A 16,773-nucleotide genomic window follows, 5' to 3' on the forward strand; every position below is an offset into this window, starting at 1 on the left:
GCACTCCAGTGATGTTGCAGCTCTGAAATATTGCAAACTGGTGGCAAGTCGCATCTTGGCAGCTGCACGCTTGACTTTTCTCAGTTCATGGGCAGTTATTTCGTGCCTTGGTTTTTCCACACGCTTCTTGCAACCTTGTTGACTATTTTGAATGAAACGCTTGATTGTTCGATGATGACGCTTCAGAAGCTTTGCAATTTTAAGAGTGCTGCATCCCTCTGCAAGATATCTCACTATTTTTGACTTTTCTGAGCCTGTCAAATCCTTCTTTTGACCCATTTTGCCAAAGGAAAGGAAGTTGCCTAATAATTATGCACACCTGATATAAGGTGTTGATGTCATTAGACCACACCCCTTCTCATTACAGAGATGCACATCACCTAATATGCTTAATTGGTAGTAGGCTTTCGAGCCTATACAGCTTGGCGTAAGACAACATGCATAAAGAGGATGATGTGGTCAAAATACTCATTTGCCTAATAATTCTGCACTCCCTGTACACCATAAGTGGCTTTTCTTCTTTCTTTCTCTTTTCTTTCCTACACTGCTTCTTGACATTATTTTAGGCAGCTCTCTCCCTCCTCCCTATGTATTTTTGTTGTATTTTACTGTATTCTGCTTGCTCTGTTTTCATTTCACACCTACCCCTATCTAGCTAACCAGCCCACCTACCTTCCTGCTGTATTTAATGTTGCTCCCAGCACCATTGAAGTAAGTTCTCTCTCCCTCCTCCCTATGTATTTTTGCTGTATTTTACTGTATTCTGCTTGCTCTGTTTTCATTTCCCACCTACCCCTATCCAGCTAACAAGCCCGCCCACCTTCCTGCTGTATTTAATGCTGCTCCCTGCGCGACCACGCAGCGGACGAGCACAGCGGGTGCACTGCTGGCGCACCGAAGGCACGCCAAAGGCAAGCCCATCAGCGCCCATCCGCGCACCGACCGCACCCAACGCCACAAACCTTGGCTCCAGAAACTGCCGCCACTATGACGCCAGCGCCCTCCACATGCTCAACACCGGTAGATCGTCGGCCTGCCACCACGCATCCCCGACCAACACTTTTGGACCTTTTACCTGCCGCAACTGCTCCTTCCCCTCCCTCTGTACTACAACCCAGCCAACTAACCCACCCAAAAACATACCTCAACTGCATCCTCCTCAACACCCGCTCCATCCACAAGCACGCCCTCGAAATCTGGAACCTACTAGACTCCACCTCCCCAGATGTCGCCTTCCTCACCAAAACCCGGCTAAACCCCACATCAGCACCGGACATTGCCACTGCAATACCCGAAGGCTAAAAGATTTGCCACAAAGACCGCAGCAACCGACCTGGAGGAGGCATCGCCATCATCCACAAATGCACCATCCAAGTCGCAACCAGCTCCGACGACCACTCACCAGGCCTTGAACACCTACGCTTCAAGATCCAGGTCAACCCCAACACCACCCTCCGCTGAACCCTCATCTACAGACTTCCCGGACTTTGTCCCGCCTTCTGCTACTCCATCACCAACCACATCGCACCCTATGCCCTCGCCTCAATGGACTACATCCTCCTCGGTGACCTCAACTTCCATGTTGATAACCCCAATGATCACAACACCTCCACCCTCCTGGAAAACCTCAGAACCATCGGACTGAAGCAACTCGTAAATTTCCCAACCCACTCAGCCGGCCACACCCTCGACCCTATCTTCTCCTCATCTCAGTCAATAACATCACCAAACTCCTCTGGACTGACCACCACTGCATACACTTCTCCTTCAACAAACCCACCACCCACCTCCGACAGTACCACCCACCCCGCAGAAACTGGAACAACATCACCCAAGACCAACTACACAGCACCCTAAACAAATCCTCCCCACCTACTTCCACAGACACCAATTCCTCCGCCCGCAACCTCCACCTCTGGATTACAGACTGCTCCAACATCCTCGCCCCCCTCAAAAAAACGTCCAGCCGCCAAACCACCAACAAGGCCAGCTGGTTCACCCCGGCCCTTCAGGACTCCAAACGCCACTGCAGACGATTGGAAAGAGCCTGGAGATCCAGCAAGACCCTTCTGGAAAAAAAAACTGCCTTTAAGGAAGCAATCACCACCCACCACCACCTCATAAAAACCGCCAAAAAAACAGCCATCCAAGACAGAATCAACTCTAACGCACACAACAGCAAGGAGTTGTTCTCAGACATCAAGGAATTCTCTAAAACCAACAGTGACACCACCAACATCCCACCCTCCCAGGACCTCTGCAATACCCTCACTGCCCACTTCTACCGCAAGATCCTCGACATCTATGACAGTTTCACATCTCATAACTCAACCTCCACCACCCACTCCCCCACACCCAACGACAACCCTCCTAAATTTGCCCCCCACACCACACATGGACTATCTGGTGCCCCCTCACCACAGAGGACACCCTCAGAATCATGAAATCCATCCACTCCGGCGCACCCTCTGACCCATGCCCTCATCAACTATTCAATAAAGCAAGCTACACCATCGCCCCTGAACTCTGCCGCACCATCAACTGCTCCATCAAAACCAGCACCTTCCCGGATGTCTGGAAGCACGTAGAACTGAAACCCCTGCTGAAGAAACCCTCGGCAGACCCCACAGACCCAAATAATTACTGCCCCATCTCTCTACTTTCCTTCCCAGCCAAAGTCATAGAGAAGTCCATCAACTCGCAACTTATTGACCAAATTGAGGCCAACCACACCCTGGACCACTCCCAATCTGGTTTCAGAAGCAAAACAAAGTCCTCCTCCTCGGACCCAATAAATCCGCATGGGATGACTCCTGGTGGCCCACAGCCCTCGGTCACCCTCAAATCCCAACCGACCACGCATGAAATCTAGGCTTCATCCTGGAGTCATTACTCTCCATGAACCGACAAATCAATGCCATCACCTCAACATGCTTCTACATCCTCCACCTGCTATGAAAAATTTTCAAGTGGATCTCTACAGAAACCAGGAAAACAGTCACCCACACCCTTGTCAGCAGCCGGTTTGACTATGGCAATGCACTCTGCGCCGGCTGCACCATCAAACTCCAAAAGAGACTCCAACGTATCCAGAATGCCTCAGCCAGACTCATCCTCGACATCCCTATCCAATGCCACATCACCGAACACCTAAGGAACCTTCACTGGCTCCCCATCAACAAGAGAATCACCTTCAAGCTCCTTACCCACGCGTTCAAGGCCCTACACAACATCTGACCCAAATACATAAACCACTGTGTAAATTTCTACACCCCCACCAGACAACTACGATTCGCCGACCAAGCACTCGCAGTCATCCCATGCATCAGCAAATCTACAGTGGGCGGAAGATCCTTCTCCCACATAGCAGCAAAGACATGGAACACCCTCCTGCTGCAACTAAGACAATCCACCTCCCTTACAAAGTTTAGAAAGGACCTCAAAACCTGGCTCTTCAACTGAATTCCCATCCCCTCCCCACCTCCCCCCTCCTCCTATCTGCTTTCCCTTAGCGCCTTGAGACCCTCATGGGTGATTAGTTTGCGCTCTATAAATAATATAGATAGATAGATAGATAGATGATAGATATATAGATAGATAGATAGATAGATAGATAGATATAGATAGCTAAAGCAACTTGTCCTTGTGTCAGTCAGGTTACAGCAGAAAAGCAAAATACAGGCAAGTTTATGCTTAATTGTAACAACTTTAGCTACAAAATAAAAACTTATATGGGCCAAAATATTAATTAAAGGGACAGAAAGGGCAAAATAAAACTTTCATGATTCAGGCAGAGCATGTTATTTTATACAACTTTCTAATATACATCTATTATCAAATTTTCTTTTGATATCTTTTTGTTAAGAGCAAAGCTAGGTAGGCTGATATGAGCTCTGGAGTGTGCATGTGTTTTTTGCAGTCAATGGCATCAGTGTTTGTAACTATATAAAATATTGCTATAAGCAATTTTGCAAACACTGCTGCCAGATAGCTAGAAACATGTGCACGCTCTTAAATTCACCCAGGATTACTATTTAAATGGTTATGAAACCCCAAAAAAATATTTTGTGATTCATAAAATGCATGCAATTTTAATAAAGTTTCCAATTTACCTCTATTATCAAATTTGCTTTGTTCCCATGCTATTCTGTGTTGAAGAGATACCTAGGTAGGCATCTGGAGTGCTACATGCCCTCCATGCTGCCCTCTAGTGCTCTTGCAAATGGATAACATTCTTGCATAACTGCTGCCGTATAGCGTTCAAGAAATTGACCAGCTCCTAAGCTTACTTTCCTGCTTTTCAACAAAAAATACCAAGAATGAAGAAAAGTTTAAATGTGTTTAAAATGGCTTGCTCTATCTGAAACATGAAATATTTTTTTTTTCATATCTCTTTAATAAAGAGCACCAAGAGAATTAAGAAAAATTGATAACAGAAGTAAATTGGAAGGTTGTTACAGTGTCATAATCTATCCAATCAATTTAAGTTTAATTTTGACTTTACAGCCTTTTTATTTTCTTTCAAATATAGTACTTTGTTTTCTGACTACAGTGTCCATTTAAAGCATAGATTATGTGGTTCTCAGATGTCTAGATGGAAATGAGATATTTATTTATTGGAAACATTTGTACAGCTTTCACTGAGGTCTGACCAAGGAAAAGCAGAATCACTTTTCCATGTTCCTGCTGACCTAAATCACCTTAATTAACTGAAGAACAAGTGATAATTGCAGTTAAACACTAAACTATACATATAGATTAACCTGTTTAATTCTAATAGTTGTACTTTATCATAGTAATACCAATGAAGATGTGTTGATTTATTTATTAGTTCTACATTTAGCCCTTTGTGAGACATGTTTGACCAACTTAAAAACAAATTATGCAGATAGCATTTCTAATTCAAATAAATTGCATAGGGTATGTTACTGTTACTGGGACGTGAAACAATTAATAAGCTTAGTAATACATGAGTATAATATACATGTTCTATTTGAGTTAATATTAGGACATTGATAGATTCCATGATTTGGTTTTATTTTTCTAACTTTCTAATTTATACCACATACTAGAGCTGTGCAGTATTGAAAAAAAAACAAATTTCACAATTTTTTGATGAAATATTGAGATTGCAATTTTGATTGTGATTTTATTAAAATATTTTTTAAACATACATTTTGCTTTCAAAAATGCATTTAACTGATAACAAAAGTAGTTTGTACCTTTTGCAGATGGCACTGCAGAATTAAAAGGCCAGAGAAAGGAGCCCCACCAGTTTGCCATCTTCCTTGTCTGCATAAACAAGACAAAGTGGGCACGGAGGTAAGAATCCAAATTTTATTATAACAGTCATCCAACACAATTTTGCAGATCTAAGGACTGGAGCAACAAACCCCAAGGCAAGTATGGTGGTGGTAGTGTTATATGCTGTGACACTGATGTGATGTTTCCTGCTCCACCCCCAGGAGGAGTAATCAGTACTTCTGCTGGGTTGAACTGGAGTGTTTGTGTGACTGATATGACATGTTAAAGAAGCTGTTTTGGACTTTTTTTTTATATAAATAATTGCAGTCTCATGCAATTTAGATATTGTATAGCCTTGCATCACAATTAATTTCATTGTGCAATTAACTGCAGTCCTACTGCATACCAGTAAAAGGAAAAATAAACAATACCGTGAAAAAAATTAATAACCTTAATATGCTATTTTCATTTTCTAAAAGGAGAACTGTTGCATTCATATTATTGCGCCCCTTGTATTTTCTTGATGCTTGACAATTAGAAGCAATAGTGTAAATTTTCTGCAGATAAAGGTAGCATTTATATCTATTCCGCAAACTCAATAAGATTTCCATTTTATGAATAGAGATAATACATTTAGGGGTCAATGTATTATAGTGCGAGTGGACATGATACAATGTAGCGTATCATGTCCTCTGCACATCGATAAATACTGACACCATACACTATCGGCATTTATCATTGCACCAGCAGTTTTTGTGAACTGTTGGTGCAATACCGCCCCCTGCAGATTCATGGCCAATTGGTCGCTAGTAGGGGGTGTCAATCAACCCGATCGTTTTCAATCGGGTTGATTTCTGTCCGCCGCCTCAGAGCAGGTTATGGAGCAGCGGTCCTTAGGAAGCTTGATAAATTGACCCCTGTGTCTTCTCCCCAAAAAAATCATTAGACATCAGAATATTTAATAGTCAGTTTTAGATTTTATCATTCATGATTTAGTTTATGAAAATGTAAAACAGTGGGTATATGTGATTTAGATGAGTACAAAGATCCTTTTTTTTATTAAAGCAGAAGTCATTTGGAATGTTAGAGTTATTGAAAAACAACTAGAACTGATATTTTGGAACATTTAGGTTTAATAAAAAAACACAAATGAATTAACAAGGACGTTATTTGGGTCAATTTAAGACAAACATTTATTTAATTCTACATTGATAAAACCAATTTCATAGACAAGTGGCTTGCTAATGACCTAGCTAACATAAGCGTGATACTTAATATTGTAAGTCTGTGGTAAATCTGATTTAACAGAGAAGGGCAAGTCCAGCCAATATCGCTCTAGTAGAATCTATACTTTCAATGGATATTGCAACAACACTAAATATCACTTATCTTACAAGTTGAAAGTTTTAGTTTGGGCTTGAGCACAAGCCAAAACTACACTAGAATATTTTGCTAGACTTGAGATCGAAAGTTAAGTGTAAGAGTTAAAAAAGGTTTTTCACAAAACATATCCAAAACATATCAAAATAAAGTATTATACATATATATATATATAGTTTTTGATAAAAAAATATTTAAATATTGTTAAAAAGGCTAAAATGGATATGGTAAGGTATAAGGCAACAAGTGTGTGTTGGTGTGTTTGGGATGTATATGTATATAGATAGATATATGGATAGATAGACAGATGATAGATCAATAGATGTATATGTATACATGACTATATACTGTATGTGTATACATTCATATTTATGTGTTTTTATGTGAATATGTATGTGCATGTGCATGCATATATACTTATATACACACATAACAACATGAATACATATATTTTGTAAAGGGTCAGTTTCTTAGGGCAAAAATAATCAATTCTAGTGAGGATTCCTTTACATTAAAGTCAAATATTTTACAGCAGCTTAAAAACAGAGGTTACTCAGATTCAGTGATTAATTGTGCTATCAATGGTTCTCAACCCAAGTGACCTCAAGGCTTGGTAAATTTAGTTATATATTTATATACTGTGTATATATATATATATATATATATATATATATATATACACAGAGAGAGAAAGAGAGAGAAAGAGAGAGAGAGAGAGAGAGAGAGAGTAAAGGACGCACTTTCCGAGTCTTAACTGAATATTATTTATTAATACAAAAGCGGGTGATGTTTCGGGGTGATTAGCCCCATCCTCAGATGGTCTGAGGATGGGGCTAATCACCCCGAAACTTCACCCGCTTTTGTATTAATAAATACTATTCAATTAAGACCAGGAGAGTGCGTCCTTTACTTCTCTACATGTGTACTCTTTGATTGCACCCCAGACAGCATTTCTGATTATAATTGTGTGCAGAGCCCTTGGGACTGTTTGTATATATATATATATATATATATATATATATATATAATGTCAAATAGCCGGTGGCCCAGCACTCCAACCTCTGTGGCAGAATAGTGACCAGGGTGCAATCCTCAAAGTTGAAATTTAGAGCATAGGGGAAAAGGAGGGCACTCACAGGATTTGAAATGATCAATAATATTTATTTTGAATAAATCAAAAGTTATGCGTGAAAAGTCCTGGTCGACGTTTCGGCTCTTTCATTGAGCCTTCTTCAAGACAAAAATTTTTAATCTAAAAACAACAGAAAAATCAAAATTATACAGTGAAAAATAGGTGAAGGCATACAACAAGCACACCCAACACCACATATATTTCAATTAAAAATAAAATTAAAATTAATCCGATAAACCAACGCTCATACCCAAATAAGAGAAACTGTAAATGAAAACAGCGGCATTCTCTAAGTAACCCTGTTGGCATAGAGGTAAGCCAGTAGCATTGCACAAGTGGAAACCAAGGATAATGGGAAAGTATCCTATGTCTAAGCCTCCAACTAGTCATAATGTGCATGTGTAACCTTATGCCTATATAGTAGAACCAGTGCCAAACACCATAAAAGCAAGAATACAGGTCTTTCAATGTAGATAGGTATACATGTTAGTTCCAAGGTGCCCTCTCATAAACTCGGACTTAGAAACCACATCATTTACCAAATGTGTGCTTCCCCAATCAATGCTAAACTATGCTCCCAAAGAAGCGGGCTATATCATGGCACTATAATCCTTATTGGAAAGCGGACACATGCTGGTAGAGGCATAGTACAGAAATGTTAACTCATGTTCACATCATCAAATCAGGGGCTCAGATAGACCGCTATATCCATCATAAAAAGTAATAGTAAAGACAACCCGAGTTATAACCACAATAATCCGTCATCTATATTAACGATCATCACCTTTCATAAGGATACGTATCCACAAATGGATTATAAACAAATATTCAAATGCTGGCAAGCACATCTGCGTATTTGAACTTCAGCCTACTGGAGCACATAGACAAGAATCACCCGCCCAATAAGGGAAATAGCTTTATGTCACACCGATAACTAGTCACCAAACTATTCCCAATTTAACGTTACTACCTGACACACAACAACTGTGACGTCATGCTCACAGTGCTGTAGTGATAAATACAGCTAACGGCAAGTACAAAACAGACCAAACAAATGAATAACCTGAAGTGTATGTGTTTAGACGGGAATTATCAGTAATGGCTTAAACATCCATAATTGCTAAGGGAGAGATGTTCAAGGCCTGCAAGAGCACCTTAGCGAGTATGGATATTTAATCCATTACTGATAATTTGATTTGTTTATAATCCAATTGTGGATACATATCCTTATGAAAGCTGATGATCATTAATATAGTTGGTGGATTATTGTGGTTATAACTCGGGCTGTCTTTACATAGGAGACTTTCCCATTATCCTTGGCTCCCACTTGTGCGATGTTACTGGCTCACCTGTATGCAAACTGGGTTCCTTAGAGATTGCCACTGTTTATGTGGTTTTTCATTCACAGTTTCTCTTTTTTGGGTATGAGCGTTGGTTTATCTGATTAATTTTAATTTTATTTTTAATTGAAATATATGTGGTGTTGGGTGTGCTTGTTGTATGTCTTCACCTATTTTTCACTGTATAATTTTGATTTTTCTGTTGTTTTAGTCCATATTCCTTAACTTTCATGAGCATGGAAGGCCACAAAAATTATCTTGTAATGTGCTCCATTATTCTGGGAACACCTGGGTGTCCAGCAATGAGTGAGTCATGATGGGTTTTCAGTATGGTATCTCTCAAGGCTGGAGGTATATATAACCTATTATCGTGATAGTAGAGGCCATCTGTTTTTTTATGCAGATGATCATATTGAATGTGAGGATCAGTGTCTAGTGATTGTTTTATGTCCTGTGTAAGCTGAGGTGATAGGCCAATGAAATGTTCAGTTGAAATGATGGTAGAAGGGAGTCCTGTGCAAGTTGGGTTCTTGTCCTTATGGGACAAGGCGTCAGCTTTGACGTTTTTTTCTTCCGGGTCTGTAAATGATGTGGTAGTTAAATCTTGCAAAATACAGGCTCCAACGTACCTGTCTTGAGGAAAGAGTCTTATTGGTTTGTAAATATACAAGGTTTTTTTTGTCTGTGTAAATAATAATGGGGAGCTGTGTACCTTCCAGGAGGTGTCGCCAATGTTCAAAAGAACGTTTAATCATGAGAAGTTCTTTTTCCCCAATAGGATAGTTAATCTCCACTGAAGGCAACTGGATGTATGGGATCAGTGAACGTTGTATGTTGAAGCATCCACCTCAAGGATAAACTGAAGCTTTAGATCTAGGAAGCAAAGAATAGGTGCGGTAATACATTTTTCTTTCAAATTGTTGAAAGCAAAAGTAGCATCAGAGTTCCATTTGAAGGGAGTGGTAGAGCTTGTGAAGCGGGTTAATTGCTTGGCGATATTTGAGAATCCTCTAATAAATTTTCGATAATAATTTGAGAAGCCCAAAAACCGTTGTACGTCTTTCTTGAGATGGATAATGACCAGTCTTTAATGGTGTCCACCTTATTTTCTTTCATCTGAATGTCTGAGGGACTGATATGGTAACTTAGGAATGATATTTGATTAAAGTGGAACACACACTTCTCAGGATTGGCGTAGAGATGGTGGGTCCTAAGCCTGGACAAAACCCATCTAACATGTTTGGTGTGTTTCTGCAGAGTAGTAGAATATATGAGAATATCATCGAGGTATACCACCATGCAGACGTCAAGTAGGTCTCTGAAGACATCATTAATGAAATGTTGGAAAGTTGCTGTGGCATTGCAAAGCCCGAATGGCATAACCTTATATTCATAGAGACCCTATCTTGTTCTAAAAGTGGTTAGTCACTCGTCTACCTCTCTGTGGCGAACCAGGTTATATGCACTTCTCAGGTCTAACTTAGGGAAGATTTTTGCTAAATATAAGTGTTCGATTAGTTCCGGAATCAACAGCAAGGGATACCTGTTTTTGATGGTTCCCTGTAGTCGATGATGGGTCTGAGTGAGGAGCCTATGCTTTTCAAAGAAGATACCAGAACCGGCAGGAGAAGTGGAAATCTGATAAAGCCCTTACGGAGGTTCTCTTCATAGTATGTATTTAGATGTGAGAGTTCTGGTTGGCTTAGAGGGTAGAGGTGCCCATAGGGTATTGTAGCTCTGGGTTGTAATTCAATTGGGCAGTTGTAAATGTGGTGGGGTGGTAAGCTCTCCGCCTCCTTTTTACTAAAAACATCAGAAAAATCTGAATACTCTTCAGGTAAACTAATCTCTAAGTCTAACAATTAAAGGAGTAGGTGGTGCGAAAACAGGTTTGTTGGCAGTAAGGAGAAGACAAGGTAATCTGGAGAGAATTCCATTCAATCACTGGCTGGTGGAGTTGCAGCCACTGTAGACCTAAAACAAAAGGAAAAAAATGAATACTAAGTATTCAGTATGTCCACAAGGAGTTTTCACTAGAATAGGAATTGTGTGCTGTGTGATTGGACCAGCACTTATTGGAGAGCCATCAATGACACAAATTGACACAGGGTTGATTTTCAACACTAATGGAATTTTATTTTTTATAACGAGTGATTTGTCGATAAAGTTTCCGTAAGCTCTGGAATCAACTATGGCTTCAGTGTTCAGTCTGTCTCGTTCCCACTGTAAAGATAGAGACAAAAGACAGTAAGTGCAGGTTTGGTATCAGTTGTTAAGGAGGAGTATAAAGTGTGACACTTACTCTGATTTGAGAAGAATTGGGCAGTCTTTAACTGAATGTGTGGGAGAGGCGCAGTATATACAGAGAAGCTTCATTCTCCTTCTATTCCTTTCTTCGGAGAAAAGGGGGCCCCTGATGATACCTATATCCATAGGCTCTGGGGTGCTCTTTGAAGTTGAAGGTGATTGGGTATTGTAACTTCTGTAGAGAGGTTCTGTGGAAAAGTGTTCAGACTTTCTCTCCCTGAGTCTACGATCAATCTGTATGGTAAGTTTCATTAGAGCCTCTAGGGTTTTTGGTATTTCTGTTCTGGCAAGTTCATCTTTTATTGTATCAGCTAAACCTAATCTATATTGGTATCTTGATATAACTCATTCATGGTTTTGCTGAATCCATCCAAAGATCCTAGTATGGGGTCATCGGATTTATAAAAGAAGCCCATATCCTAGGCTCGCCTCTGAGGAATGAGATTATAGTTAATACCTTTACCCTATCAGTGCAGTCCGTTTTCAGTTTCAGGGTGAATAGTAAAGAACAGGCATTTTTGAACTATCTATAGGTTCTCCTATCACCTGAGAATGTATCAGGAAGAGAAACCTGGGGTTCAGGATTGGTCTCGGTAGAGTTGGATTTTGCAACAATTGAATCTCTAATGACGCCACGTAAAGCTTCATTTTCTATTTGGAGGTCCCTGAGGCATTGCCCTAATAGGTCTACCTTATATGATAGGTTGAAAACAAATTGGGGTAGTTTTGCTGGAACCATATTTCTCATTGTTTGGCATAGTAATATGTAACGATGTTGTACTGAGGTACTGAATTTATAGATCACAGATGCATTTTTTTGTGAATACTATGATTGAATCAAATAATAAATAATGAAAAGCCTAGATTCCTATGACAAGTATTGTATGGCAATTTCCAGAAAGTATTAATTGTATCACAACCACAAACTAACAACTTATGGAAAAGTAGCCAGGAAATATTGCAAGTGAAATTAGTCAACTGTGACTTTAAGGATTAGGAATCCTGTCAGAATTGTAATCACAGGAATATGAGTAAACAATAGGTAGATGTGCAGAGTGTTTTGTTTAAATACTGGAACGGCTAGAGTAGGCAGATGCAGAGCATCCAATAAGGTCACAGTTGGGGGCGGGGCTTAAGCCTGATGCATGGAGCGGCCCGGTATTTTCTAGTATCCGGTAATTATTGTTCTGGGAATTCCTTTCTTCTTAAACTGAGAAGAGTGCCTAGATATCTTAGGCTATGCCCAGAGGAAGCTGGTTAACGTTGCACAAGGAAGAATACCGTAGTAGTCCAGATGCAGGCCAGCTAACGTAACTGAGTGTCTGATGGCAGCTGAAGGATGTATTCCGGTTACAGGTTCAGGTTGGTTAACAGCTTCTTTGTGGAGGTAGAATTAAACTTGGTAGCAGTGGGTAATCCCTGTAGTCACTGTGTTCTGAATATCTAATACCATGCTGCAGGATCAGTTAAGGAACTGTTAAGCAATTGATCCCAATTAGAAAGTTTAGCTACAATGTAGCTGTAGGAATTATATCAACATATCAAGCAGATGCTGAAAGAGTAGTCTTGAAGGAGAAAAAGAATTGCTTAAGGTATAATACTAAAAACTCAGTAGCTGTAGCGAAGCAAATGGTGAGGAGCTCAGAGGCAGAATGTTTGCTAAATGCACAACAAACAACAAATTACTAAACACTTGTATAAGGGTGTGTGCAGCTTAAATAGGCTGAAGGGGAAAGACAAGGAGGAGGAAGTACAGAGGAATCTGACAAGGAGCTAGGCGGCAGCTAGGGAGACCAGAGAGGATGGAGTTGCAATAGTCGAGGCGGGAAAGGATGAAAGAGTGGATTAAAATCTTAGTTGTGTCTTGTGTAAGTAAAATGTCTAATTTTAGAGATGTTTTTAAGGTGGAAGTGGCAGGCTTTAGCCAAGAACTGAATGTGGGAAAGTTCAGAGTCAAGTTTGACCCCAAGTCATCGGGCATGCGGGGTAGCGGTAATGATGGAATAATCAACAGTTATAGAAAATTGGGGGGTGGAGATTTTGGAGGAAGGGGAAACATAATGAGTTCAGTTTTGGAGAGATTTAGCTTAAGGTAGTGAGAGGACATCCAAGATGAGATATGAGAAAGACAGTTAGTGACATGGGTTAGTAAGGAAGGAGGTAGGTCTGGTGTAGAGAGATAGATTTGGGTGTCATTGGCATACAAATGTTATTGAAACCCGTGGGACTTTATTAAGGAACCTAATGATGATGTGTAGATTGAAATGAGAAGGGGACGGAGGACAGAGTCTTGAGGTACCCCAACATAAAGTGGTAACAGGGCAGAGGATGCTTAAGGGAAGGCTACACTAAAGGTACGGTTAGATAGATAGGAAGAGAACCACGAGAGAGCTGTGTCAGAGATTCTGAAGGATTGGAGGGTTTGGAGCAAAAGAGGGTGGTCAACAGTATCAAAGGCTGCAGACAGATCAAGGAGGATAAGCAGAGAGAAGTGGCCTTTGGATTTTGCTGTAAGTAGGTAGTTGGTAACCTTGACAATTGCTGTCTCTTTGGAGTGATGGGGAGGAAATCCAGATTGCAGTGGGTCAAGAAGAGAGTAGATAGATGTGCATATACTATCTATTCAAATAGCTTTGAGGCAAGATGAAGTAGGGAAATAGGATGGTAGTTGGATGGGGAGGTTGGATCGAGAGAAGTTTTTTTGAGGATAGGTGTGACCAGTGCATGTTTTAGAGATGAGGGAAATTTACCAGTGCTGAGGGAGAGGTTGAAGATGTGTGTGAGTATAGGGGTAAGGGTAGAAGATAGGGAGTGAAATAGCTGTGAGGAGATGGAGTGCAGGGGACAGGTAGTGAGGTGGGAGGATAGTATAAGGGCAGAAACTTCTTCCTCAGTAACAGGGGCAAAAGAGCTAAATTTATGGCTATTTGAGTTTTGGATGATTGTGAGCTTTTGAAGGGATGGGAGATTGGTATTATGTTGAAAGCTGATTTCCTATCTGATGGAGTCAATTTTGTTATCGAAGTGGCTGGCAAAATATTGATCTGAGAGCGAAGTTGTATTAGGAGGTGGGGGTGGGCGGAGAGGAGTATTGAACGTGGAAAACAGATGTTTTGGGTTAGAAGAAAGAGTAGAGATAAGAGCAGAGAAGTATTGTTGCTTAAGGGCAGAATAGTAGGAGTTCAAGATGAACTTGTAGTGAAGAAAGTCAGCTGAACTCTGAGATTTTCTCCAGTGTCACTCAGCAGTATGGAAACATCTGCGTAGGTACCGTTTCAGAAGAGTATGCCAGGGCTGAGGATGAGAGTGTGGTTTCTGAGCTATGGTAAGTGGGGCCAGATTGTCAATGACCGATGTAAGGGTGGAGTTTTAGTGGCAGATAGATTGGTCAGGGCAGGGAGAGGAGGGGATAGAAAAAAGAAGAGGTTTGAGAGAGCTAGTGAGCTGTTGCTGATCTAATGACTTGCTTCTATGAAGTTTGGTGTGAGGGGTAGAAGGAGGGGGAGTTGTAGGGAGGGATGTGATGTTGCTAGTGATGAGATGATGGTCAGAAATTTGAGAAAGTGCATTGATAGCTGAAAATCAGATCTAGGGAGTGACCATCTTTGTGAGTGAGAGAGTCAGTCCATTGTGACAGGCTGAAAGAGGAAGTGAGTTGCAGAAGTTGTTTTGCAGAAGAGGCAGTGGGATTGTCAAGAGGGATGTTGAAGTCACCAAGAATGATGGCAGTGGTGTCTGAGGAAAGGAAATAAGGAAGCCAGGCAGCAAAGTGATCTAAAAATTGAGTTAAGGATCCAGGGGGCGATATATGACTGCAAAACGTATAGACAGGGGAGAGAGTAAACAAATTAAGTGTGCTTCAAATGAAGAACTATTTAAAAATATATAGAACATATTATGTTATGGGCAGAACATTGGAATGTGAGATATTTACTGTAAATGCACAGTATAACACTTTATTAAATATGAATATTGCATAAATATGCTTTTACATGTTTTCATCTACTTAAGTGCAAAGGAATCCAATGCACTTATGTATATATATATATATATATATATATATATATATATATATATATATATATATATATGTATTTATATGTGTATATATGTATGTAAAAACATATACTGTATACACATATAAATACATCTGTACACACATAAATATATGTATATATTTATATACAAATACATCTTTACACATGTATAAGTATGTATCTCAATCTTAAAACAACAATACTTTATTTCAAAGATTAAAAAATAGCATCATGGAGATACTGGAAAATAGACAATGTGCAGGCGCAGCACCAAGGCTTACGCGTTTCGGCTAGTGAGCCGTAGTCATAGCATACTGGTGCTGTGCCTAGCAGCTGATTTTAAAACTTATGCTTATTACTTATTAGTTAAAAAATCAATCAAGAACCCGCCTGCTGGGTTGAGTCTATATGGAGAAAAACATACAGAGAAAATGGAACGATACAGATACATAAGTGTGCGATACCTTATAACAATAAACGTTTACCATCTCTATTTATTATGTGTCATTGTTGGGTCACTTTATATCCATATCAGCTGTCATGTTAGCTCCAGCTTTAAATTCATTTCCCAGCCTATGCATTACTATGTATTTAAGATTCTACCTCCTCCGGAATCCAGGACGGTCAGCTCTATATTTAACACACTTATTCACATAGATCATGCACATTTATTAGTTATCAGGATATAGATACAGTTTACTGTTCCTGTTTTCGTCTTTATTTTATCGTGTTCAGTATAGCCCTGTATTTCAATTGTTTTTCAGTCTATTTATCCCTGTTTGCAGTCACATTTTTATACATTATATGTTATACCATGATATAGTATGAACAGCATTAAAGATACAAGGTAATCATGTACTTTTATTGTTATAAGGTATCGCACACTTATGTATCTGTATCGTTCCATTTTCTCTGTATGTTTTGCGCAATCTCCATATCAGTGACGTGCAGTGAGCTCAGAGGCTAGTGAGGCAGTGGCTATGATAGGCCTGAGAAGCACATATATGAACCTAATAGAGGTAACTTAAATTTACGATTAAATTAGCCGGTTACACAATGACGATTAGAATAGTATCTAATATCTTGTATTTAAGCCTCTGCAGACAGTCCCCTTATCTCAGGGCTATTTATTTATTATCTATTGACTTGCATTTTAGCCAGTTAGTGCTGTGTCCTGCACAACCCCACAGGAGAGAGCACAATGTTATCTATATGACACACATAAATTAGCAGTCTCTTGTTGTAAAAAAGCTAATACAAAAACATGTGATAAGAGGCTGTCTGTAGTGGCTTAAACAGTCAGAAATTTAGAGATTAAACGGTTATAAAGTAT

The sequence above is a fragment of the Bombina bombina genome, chromosome 5 (assembly GCF_027579735.1).
Source record: "Bombina bombina isolate aBomBom1 chromosome 5, aBomBom1.pri, whole genome shotgun sequence".
Classification (NCBI taxonomy): domain Eukaryota; kingdom Metazoa; phylum Chordata; class Amphibia; order Anura; family Bombinatoridae; genus Bombina; species Bombina bombina.